Raw genomic sequence first — 11727 nt, forward strand, 5'->3', positions numbered from 1 at the left:
CGACATCGAAGAAATCTACATGGATTCCACGAGGCCTGGCTTGTCCCTTCTCATAATATCCCTATCAACTTTTGATCCTGCAATCAAAGGAAACCTCTTATAAGTTTAAATGAACTTAGTGATATTTCTTACATTAATTATTAATGAATAACTCATGTTATCACAAGTATAAATATTTGATGTGCGTAAGTGAACTCCCTGAATTTCCTATAAGCTTCTACAATTTAACTGGCGTGGTCGATGTTTATACGATCTTCTTGAACGAATCATGGAAGGATATAGTGGTGGTAGATTCAGAAGCAATCATACTCTTTCGGACAGCCCCTGATTGACTTAACTGGTCAAACTTCATCCAATACTTTTATTCTACATTGCTGCTTTGACTCTTCAAAAGATAGCCATACAAGTAGATACCCAGATTTCTAACTACTTTGACAGACTTGCAGGCATTTTGTTAAAAAGGCAGAACCTCATCCTGATTTCGCTTCGAATCCGGTATCAACCTATTGCGTTATATAGACTTCCCCTTCCTTAATAACTTAGCTTGTGCCTATACCCTTTTTTTTTTACAGGAATACCCATCTACTAACATCCTCGTAGGTGGCGTTTGAATATAAGATTTGGCTGGTAGTTAAGCACCATTCTTCCCTTGCAGAATTATATTTGTAAGATAGTCCTATTGGACTTTCCCAATTCAGACCATCTGAATAGATATTCCTATCAACAGATAGTCCCCAACGGACTATCTCCTCATTAGATTGGATAAGCCGGACTTCCCATTTTTAAGATAGCTCTTAGCAGATTCCCCAAAACTAGAGATAGTTCTAACAGACATCCTTTTTATTTGTTAGTCATTGGCGGAATTTTCAGAACAGATAGTCCCTGATGGATATTCCACTTAATATAGTCCTTAGCAAACATGCCACTGAAGATAGTCCTTGGCGGATTTCCCTTTTTCTGGCAACCTCTTTGCCAATAAATACTTAAAACTAACATTTGGAGAACAGTTTCGTTTTCTAATAACCAAAGTTGGCTTATTCGTTACTTTTGGCGGACTCTCAATAGCGAATACATATTTGTAAATACTTTGAAAGAAAACCCTTTTTCTCGACATTTATTTGCGTACAAGATGCCTTCACATGTTCCTCTTGCCTTCGCATCTTGGCGGGGCCTCTTGTCCGCATGTTTGCTGACGTTCCCTGATAAATCATAACTGTTATGAAAAGCTTTTCATCACACGGTTCGTATTGCAGTCCCCGCAAGTATGCCCTATCGGGCTTCCATATTTACTGTCCTGGCAAACTTCAATTTGCCAAAATGGAAAAATCTATCCTCAACTGAATCATACCATGGCTAGCCATTGACTTTCGAATCCAAGGAGTCAGTAAACCATTTTCATGGTGTCGCTCCGTAGAGCTAGTAGATCGTTTCCATGATGTCTCTCCATAGAACCAATATATGTATAAAGATGAAAGTGTTTTGGCATGAAATGACAATAGATTAGGTCATGAATTGAATTTGAAATGAATTTATGCATTTTTTTAATTTGTTTTAAATTGATTTGAATTATGGAAATACCACTGAGTGTTTTCACTTAGCTTACAATTTATTTTTCCATGCGCAGGTTTAGTTGATCTTCAAAAGTATGAGTAGTAGATCCAACATTCAGAAGACGATCCCTAACTTAGCAGAATTTGTATAATTTCATTTTGTTCTAAGTATGACATGTACCTAGGTTGAGTCAATTTTGGTATAATACTGTGTCTATATATGCTTATGAAATAGAACTTTGATGTATGAAATTAGCCAATTAAATGAAATGTGGATGTGAATTCCATATATGGTTTGAATGGTATTAAATATACTGCAAATGTCAATGGCTTTGGTGAATAGGTATATATGCTTAGGATTTTGAATGAATTATACTAGATAGTTAACTTGTAAGTGATATGACATTGGAATATTATTGAACAAAGTGTTGTAGTTCATGAATGGATACTTGAAAATTGCATATGTTGCTTGAAATTATAAGTTGAATGTGAATAATGTTTGTTTCCTAAATTGCATGTTGATGTTTATTTAACATTTTGCAGAAACAGTTTGTCACATTGCAAAGAGATCATGTTGCCATGTCACAGCGCAACACCGGGCTTGAGTCGCTGCGACAATACCTACTCAGTATGTTGCGTTGTGATGAGGAACCTTTTGATGTCGCGACGTCAGCCCGACATTTTGAAATTCTTATAATTTTGTCCTATTTGACCTTGGGTTAGTATTAGAACTTTCGTAAGCTCGTTTAAGACCCAAAAATAGTTGTATATGATATTGTATACATGTATTGATTGATTGAATTAATCATTTGATGAGATAATTTGATTTTAATTAGATCGTAATTACTCCGATAACGAATGTAATAACGTGTAGTTTGAACCTGACGATCAGGTTAGATATGAAGTGTTATAAACTTTTCATGAAAATCAATTCATTTTTCAAAAACCATCTTCAACCTAAGTTTAAGAAACAAAGATTTACCTTTCATCTGAATGATCAGATCCTATCCATATCTTTACCTCGCCGCTCTCTCTTGAGTATCCGTAACATGTATAATTTCAAAGCTTTGAAAATAAGTTCAATTATATATATTTGCATGGTTCACTACAAAACATAATAATATTTACATAACATTATCACAAACCTATTTAATAATAATAATAGTAAATTTCTTAATCACTTTCTTGTATTCATAACTCTCTTTTAATCCATAAATCGTGAAGACCTTTCAACCTTGATGGGGAAGCCACCTTTCATCTTAGCAGTCAAATAAGCAAGAAACACCGGTTGAAACCCATCATCCTCGGTCGCCGGAACCACCTTGAACCGCCTTAAAATACCAGCCACCACCCTTTTCATTTGCAAGAACGCCATCTCTTTCCCCAAACAAATCCTGGGTCCGGCCTAGAACACCGGATATGTATAAGGATCTCTCCAAACAAACCTCCATTTCCCTGCCTCATCTCTTTCCAACCATCTCTCCGGCTTGAACATTGACCAATCCGATCCCCATATCTTCTCCATCCTCCCCATCGCATAAGGAGCATACGTCACTAACGTCCCTTTCTTCACCACCGTCCCGTCTGGCAAAACATCGTCCTCCATTGCCAGTTTGCCATCCGTAGGGACTGGAGGATACAGTCTCATGGACTCGCAAAGCGAAGCATGAACGTAAACCATGTCTTTAACCTCCTCATACACTGGCATATCCGATTTCTCTTTGATTTCTTTTAGTATTTCATTCTCGACTTCAGGGTGTTTATATATTAACCAGAAAAACCATGTCAATGCCGCCGATGTTGTGTCACGACCGAAAAGTATGAAGCTGATAACTATATCCGTAGCGAAATCCTCGTCTGAATGACCCGAATTCAAGAATCTTGATAAGAGATCAACCGACTCTAAAGACGATTTATTTTCTCTTACGATCTTCTTCGCAAAGTCACAAACTCGAGAGATTGCAATCTTGAGGCACTTTTCCGATCCGACATTGAAGAATCGCTTGATTTTCCAAAATATTAAAATTGGAGCTCGAAACCTCTCGCTACTTAACTGTGTAGCAACCTCAAACGCATCCGCAAACTCTGTTTGCGGTAATGAAGGTAACAAGCAGGCAGGGTCATGACCGAAAGCAATCTTACAAACGTTGTCAAAAGCAAACCTCTGAAGAACATCTTGCAAGTCAAGCACGGTCTTGTCGGAAGCAGCACCGGAGAGCATCGGGATCAAACGGTCGTGAAGCTCAGTATCAACGATGGTTTCCACAAATTTACGAAGAGATTTGGTGTTGAACTCGTGACTGGAAACTTGTCTCTCGAATTTCCACGACTCCCCATCGACGTTGAAGATACCGTTGCCGAGAAAATAAAAAAAAACGCTAGTGAAGAAAGAGCCTTTGGGGTAGTTGGAGAAGCGGGTCTTGATGTTGGTGCAAGAGGCAGCAACAGGCTGTTTTGTATCTTGCTTGAATAGCAAGCCTCGAGCCTTGGTGAAGAAACAAACTTGGAAGCAGAAACAGAAAATGAAACTAGCTAGTGAATAACGGAAAAGAGAGAAGAAGATTTGAATGAAAAATGAGCTGATCTTTTTCATTTACACATCAACAAGGCATTAAGCCATTACATATATCAGTCAACAAGTAAAACAAACAAGTAATCACCTAATCAACTACCTAACTCCACTAATTTGCATTGAAACTTACAAGATTAGCTTGTACAACTTGCATTGCTGACTTTTCAGTCAATCAATATCAAAACATTTACCTACTTAGTTCAACATGAACTAGATTACAAAACAATCAAAATGGAACTAAAAAGAAGCAAGTGGATTGGCAGCTTCAAACTTCAGTTGCTGCACACCATGGCACCACTGCTTGCTGCTATTTTTTCGAGCATGACCACCTTTGTATGTCGTGCATGGCCACCTTTGCATGGGAACTAAACTTAACACTCCTCCTTAGTTTCCATGCTAGTAACACCTAATTCCCTTTTGAATTTAACAAATTTAGACACATTGAGTGCCTTTGTGAGGATATCAGCAATTTGCACTTCTGAATTGCAATGAATCAGCTCGATTTCATGAGCTTGTTCCATCTCCCTTATAACAAGCAACTTAATATTGAAGTGCTTGGTTCTGCCATGAAAAATGGGATTTTTTGCAATTGCAACAGCAGATTTGTTGTCACAATAAATCTCTGTTGCCTCCTTTTGGTTTTGGTTTAAATCAGCCAAGATTTTTCTAAGCCATATGGCTTGGTTCACAGCAGATGCAGCAGCAACATATTCAGCTTCTACTGTTGATTGTGCCACCAGACTTTGTTTCTTAGAACTCCAGCAAAACATGCCTGAGCCAAGACTAAATGCATATCCGGATGTGCTCCTCATGTCATCACTCGATCCAGCCCAGTCACTATCAACATAGCCTATCAGCTTCATGTTTTCAGCCTTTTTGAACAATACACCATGATCAATGGCGCCTTTGATGTATCTTAGCACTCTTTTAGCTGCTCGAAAGTGCTGATCATTGCAGCAATTCATGTATCTCGATAGCACACTAACAGCAAACATGATATCGGGCCTTGTTGCAGTCAAATACAACAGACTACCAATGAGACTCTTGTACATGGTCTCGGAAATTGGTTCACCACTCCCTTGCCTCGAAAGCTTCACTCCAACAGCCATTGGTGTGCTTGTTGGCTTGCAGTTCTTCATAGAGAACTTGTCCAAGATCTTCATAGTAAAAGAACTCTGACTAAGAAAGATTCCCTTTTCTGTTTGCTTCACTTCCATTCCAAGGAAGTAGTTCATTCTGCCTAAATCAGACATTTCAAACATTTCCATCATTTTTCTTTTGAAATCTTCCAGCATTCTTCTATCTCCTCCAGTTACCAATAGATCATCAACATAGAGTGACAGAATAAGCTGAGTTTCAGCTTGGTTCTTCTTCACATACAGTGTTGGTTCACTAGGACTTCTCTCAAATTCCAAACTGAGCAAGTAAGAGTCAATTCGAGCATACCAGGCTCGAGGAGCCTGTTTCAGGCCATATAAAGCCTTTTTCAGTCTGTACACCATGTGTTCTTTGCCAGTGATCACAAATCCTTAAGGCTGCTCGATGTAGATCTCTTCTTCCAGGAAACCATTGAGAAATGCAGACTTAACATCAAGCTGATGAACGGTCCACTGATGTTGAGCAGCCAAGGCAACTATCATTCTAACTGTGTCAAGCCTGGCTACTGGTGCAAATGTCTCCAGGTAGTCTAGACCATACCTTTGGTTAAATCCTTTGACAACAAGCCTGGCTTTTAGCTTGTTCAGACTGTCATCTGCATTCTGTTTTACTCGATAGACCCATTTTACTCCAATGGTCTTCTTTCCAGTAGGTTTATCAACTAGCTCCCATGTATGATTCTTCTCAATCATGTTGATTTCATTGACCATAGCTAGTTTCCAGCCTTCATCTGCCTCAGCCTCTTCAAAACTGCTAGGTTCTGCTATTGCAACCTGTGCCCTTTCATAAATATCTTCTAGGGGCCTTGTGCCTCTCACAGGCACATCATCAACATCCATTTCAGGTCCTAGCTGCTCAAGTTCAGCTTGATTAGGCACTAGGTCTTCTGAAACTGCTTCTGGCTCATTTTTCTCCCAATTCCAGCAGGCTTTTTCATCGAAGATGACATCTCTGCTCACCTGGACTTTGTTTGTCAAGGGATCCAGAACCCTGTAGCCCTTCTTGACTGAGCTGTAGCCTACTAGAACACCTGGTTGAGCTCTTTTAGAGAGTTTGTCTCTCTTTGCTGCTGGTATTTGTGCATAACACAGGCAACCAAACACCTTCAGATGTGCCAAGGAAGGCTTAAAACTGAACCAAGCCTCGAAAGGTGTCTCGGATGCAAGAGCTTTGGTAGGAAGCCTGTTCTGAAGGTAAACAGCAGTGTTTACTACCTCAGCCCACATGGTCTTGGGCAGTTTCTTTTCAAACAGGAGACATCTGGCCATATCCATCAGACTTCTGTTCTTTCTTTCAGCTACCCCATTCTGCTGAGGTGTGTAGACATTTGTAAGCTGATGTTTGATACCAGCATCATTGCAAATGGCTTGAAACTGAGCTGAAGTGTACTCAGTGCCATTGTCTGTCCTTATCGATTTCAGCTTGCAACCTGTTTCTGTTTCTACAGCATTTTTAAACTTCACAAACACTTGAGCTACCTCAGACTTGTGTTTTAAGAAGAAAATCCAGCAAAACCTTGTAAGATCATTAATGAAGAGGATGAAATACCTGTTTTTGCTGAGTGATTCAGTCCTCATCGGGCCACATACATCAGAGTGCACCAGCTGCAGTCTTTCAGTAGCTCTCCAAGCTGAATTTGTAGGAAATGGCAGTCTTGCCTGTTTCCCCATCTGGCAAACTTCACACACATCATCATGCTCCACTGAGCTGGTGAAGTTCTCTGCCAAGCCCTCTTTGGCCAATCGAGCCATTGATCTGAAGTTGGCATGTCCAAGCCTTTGATGCCAAAGCTTGAAGTCATCAACAGAGGTTGTGTATGCTGAGTTTGAGTCATTTGCCCAGTGAACCTCAAAGCATTTATCAGTCATTGTGACTGTCATAAGGTTTGATCCACTTGGATCAGTAATGTGGCATTGTTTGTCCTTGAACACAACAGAATAACCTTTCTCGAGCAGTTGAGCTATGCTGAGAAGGTTTCTGTCAATCTCTGGCACCAACAGCACATTTGGAATGATCTTGTTGCCTGTGGGAGTAAATATCAGCACTTCTCCTCTTCCTTCAGCCCTTATAAACTGACCATTTCCAACCTTGACCTTGGTTTTATAACTTCTGTCCAAGGTTTTAAACAAGGGGGCATCTGGTGACATGTGGTTAGTGCAACCACTGTCCAACAACCAGCCTTTTGAGTATTTCTTCTCAGCAGCTAAGTAGGAAACAGCAAAGACCTGTTCTTCTTGGTCACTACTGTCCTCAGCTACTCGAGCTTCAACCTTTGACTGCTGAAATTGATTCTGCCTTGGCTTACTCCTGTTTTTACAGACCCTTTCAACATGGCCCTTCTTCTTGCAGTGTTGGCATACTGCATCTGGCCTAAACCAGCATCTGTCTTCTAGATGACCTGGCCTCTTGCAATGTCTGCAGGGCTGATCATGACTCCTTGCAGTATCAGGCTTAGGCCTGTTTTTCCAAGGCTTTTTGCCTCTTTGAGTATTGGTGCTCGAGGCTTCTCTGGCCTTGGCTTGAAATGCACCTTCTTGGTGATCTTCAGCTCTGCTAGCTTTCCTTTGTTCCTGAGCATAGAAGGTGTTGATTAACTCAGTCAAAGAAATGCTAGCAAGGTCTCTTGAGTCCTCTAGGGAGGATATCTTTGCTTTATATTTCTCAGGCAAAGTGGAGAGGACTTTCTCCACAATTCTTGCCTCATCAAAGTGCTCACCTAGGAGCCTTATACTGTTAACCACTGCCATAATTCTATCTGAATACTGCTTCACTGTTTCTTCTTCCTTCATCTTCAAATTCTCGAAATCCCTTCTCAAATTTAACAGCTGCTGTTGCCTTGTTCTCTCAGTGCCTTGAAACTCCTCCTTAAGCTTGTCCCAGGCCTGTTTTGGAGTCTCACAGGCCATAATTCTGGTAAAGATGACATCTGATACACAGTTCTGAATGCAGGACATGGCTTTGTACCTTTTGGTCCTCTCATCAGCATGTTGTCTGATCTGAGCTACTGTGGGATTAGCCCTCAGTGGTGCTGGCTCAGCATCTGTGTTAACAACTTCCCACAGATCAAAGGCCTGCAGGTAAGTCTTCATCTTTACCAGCCATATATGAAAGCTTTCTCCATTGAAGACTGGTGGGGCTGCTGGTGAAAATCCTGAAGAAGCCATCAGGTTCCTTGGTTTGAAGCAACAGGTCCACTAAGACAACGGCTCTAGATACCAATTGTTGGTGCAAGAGGCAGCAACAGGCTGTTTTGTATCTTGCTTGAATAGCAAGCCTCGAGCCTTGGTGAAGAAACAAACTTGGAAGCAGAAACAGAAAATGAAACTAGCTAGTGAATAACGGAAAAGAGAGAAGAAGATTTGAATGAAAAATGAGCTGATCTTTTTCATTTACACATCAACAAGGCATTAAGCCATTACATATATCAGTCAACAAGTAAAACAAACAAGTAATCACCTAATCAACTACCTAACTCCACTAATTTGCATTGAAACTTACAAGATTAGCTTGTACAACTTGCATTGCTGACTTTTCAGTCAATCAATATCAAAACATTTACCTACTTAGTTCAACATGAACTAGATTACAAAACAATCAAAATGGAACTAAAAAGAAGCAAGTGGATTGGCAGCTTCAAACTTCAGTTGCTGCACACCATGGCACCACTGCTTGCTGCTATTTCTTCGAGCATGACCACCTTTGTATGTCGTGCATGGCCACCTTTGCATGGGAACTAAACTTAACACTTGAGAATATGGCGGACATTTTCAGGGTTTGCAGTAAAGATCTGGCGATAACCCAAGACGTGGTGGAGAGTGTAAGTTGCAGTGGGGCAGTTGTGGAGGATTTGTGTAATCCATTGGACGCGGTTGCTTAGATTGGATTTGACGGCGAAATAGGAACCGATTATTGGGTAACGCTTGGGTAAAACATTGGATGCTGATGGTTTCTTGGATTTGGAGTTTTTGTTGATAATCAACAACAAAAATGGGAGGGTGAGGAAGAAGATAATAGTTACGGTTAGTAGCTGAATGGACATGGTAATAGCTGTGGACATTGGAGTTGGAGGTATTTGTTACATTATATACATATTTGGTTAGAAGATAAGTATAAAACATATCTATATATATATGCAAGATAAGAGTAGGGGATGACGAAACCTACAGAGTTTTTCTTTAAACAAAATGTATTCGAATGATTAATTTTTTTTTTAATTTCATTCAATCAATTTATATTGATTTAAGAGTTAATTAATTTTCTACCCCTCATTAATTTAATACCTAATCAATTCTTAATCTAATCTAATCAATTGATTAGTCTCATCCCGCTTAGGCAACGTTGAATGGGCAAGAAAAGTTATAATTGTAAATATAAATAATGTATATGTTAAATAATACAAATTGAATTTTATAGTTTTTCAAGGAATTGATTCATATATAAATTCATAGCTTTAAATAATTTACAAAATAAATTTAATTTTTATAATTAACAAAATTAATATATTAATTGAACTAATATTTTTAAGTATTATTAGTAATAACTTTTTTAGTTTAAATTTAAAGCATAGGATGATAGGGACAATAAAGTTTTTGGGGGCGCTGGAGGGTCTTCAGCAAGCATGTCAGTTTAGGAGCACGAAAAGTGGTGCTGGAGATGGATAATATGTTGGTGACGATGCTGTCAAAGTTGCAAAGGAATGGATGCAATGATAGTGCACTGGTGAGGGCCATAAGGAGGATGAATCGATTTAAGGGAAGTTGGAAAATTTTTAGGTATCAAAATTAAATTATATTTTTTTTATGATAATAAATATAAAATTTTATTATTTTAGTAGTTCATATTTTTATAATTTTTAAAAAATTAAATTAAATATTTATCATTTTTAGTGAGTTAAAGTATAATTTTATTATTATTAATCTAAAATTTTATCAATTATAAAAAAATTAAATAAAAATATTTTTAATTTAAAAAAGTCGGGGCCCTACTAGCCTCTTCGCTTCGCTCCACTCCTAATTCAATTGAATTAGATAGTAGAAGTAAACCATGTTTATAGAGAATGGAAATAAGATTATTTATGCTTTAGCGATTGAATATTTCCATGTTTATTTTTTATTTTTATAATTGAGGAGGGAAATAGAATAGCTTAAGATCCAACTTAAACTATTAATGCTTATAACATAATGTTTTTATTATTTGGTTAAGACATTTTTATAAATACAACGAATTTATATAATAAAATAAAAAATATCCAATTAAATTAACATAAAGCATACCTTAAATACCTATTCAAACCAATACAGAAAGCAATGTCGTTACGCCATCAAACTGAAATGTTCCATAAAAGTAAAATGAAATGTTCAATAATAACAAATAAAAAATATATATGATGAGAAATTCTAATGTTTCATAATATATTTTATTCTCAACTTGGCATTATAATTAATAAAGCTTCCATCAAGTGGGCTCTTATGTTTGGCGCTCTCTTTTTAATTAAGAGTGTGGAATGAGGTGATGCAGAGAATTCATTGGTGGATTAGTGATGGTGGGTTGACAAGTTCTTTCTGACTAAGAGTAGGGGTGAGCGAAATTCGATTTGCTTTGAAAAATTTGATAAAAAAGTTTAAATTTGAATTAAATAGTTCGAGTTATTTGATTTAATCAAGTTATTCGGATCGACTCGAATAAAAAATTAAAATTTTCAGTTTAACTCGAATATGAATTACACAATTTGAGTTATCCGAAAATTCGAATAAAAAAAGGCAAAACTACGTCGTTTTGATGAATGTTTACTTTTTTAAAAGTTAAAATTCGAAATAATTAAGTTAAAAGGCAAAACTACGTCGTTTTGATAAGTGTGTACTTTTTAAAAAGTTAAAATTCAAAATAATTTAAAAGGCAAAACTACGTCGTTTTGATAAGTGTTTACTTTTTAAAAAATTAAAATTCAAAATAATTTAAAAGGCAAAACTACGTCGTTTTGATAAATGTTTACCCATTAAGTTCATGTAGTTAAATAATCTTATACTTCATCTACTAGTTAAATAATCAGACCATCTAAACGCAACATTAAGTATAAATAATAGGATTCGTTAACTCGACTCAATTTGACTCGATTCGATTCGATTCGAAAAAATTCAAATTGAGTTTGGATGCTAAAATAGGATTTGTCAACTCGACTAACTCGAAATATTTTGACTCAATTCGATTCTACTCGATCAAATACTCACCCCTATTTCAGAGATAGGTAGATTAAAGGAATTGATAAAGTTACAGATTACTATATTGGAAATGAACCCTTCAATGAAAACCTAATGGTAAGTAGGATTTGCCTAGGTTCAATAATGGCAGGGATTATCCCACCTTTAGATGATGCTGGACTTGATGCATTAGAATGAGAATGGAATAAGAATGAGACTTTTTCCGTTGCTAAAACTTATTATGATTATG

The 11727-nt window shown here is 37.5% G+C and overlaps 1 pseudogene; it reads right to left on the reverse strand.

The window, feature by feature from the left end:
• Positions 1 to 2754: 2754 nt before the first annotated feature.
• Positions 2755 to 9351, reverse strand: LOC107956347 (cytochrome P450 94A1-like; annotated as a pseudogene).
• Positions 9352 to 11727: the final 2376 nt, after the last annotated feature.

The sequence above is a fragment of the Gossypium hirsutum genome, chromosome A07, assembly GCF_007990345.1.
Source record: "Gossypium hirsutum isolate 1008001.06 chromosome A07, Gossypium_hirsutum_v2.1, whole genome shotgun sequence".
NCBI lineage: Eukaryota > Viridiplantae > Streptophyta > Magnoliopsida > Malvales > Malvaceae > Gossypium > Gossypium hirsutum.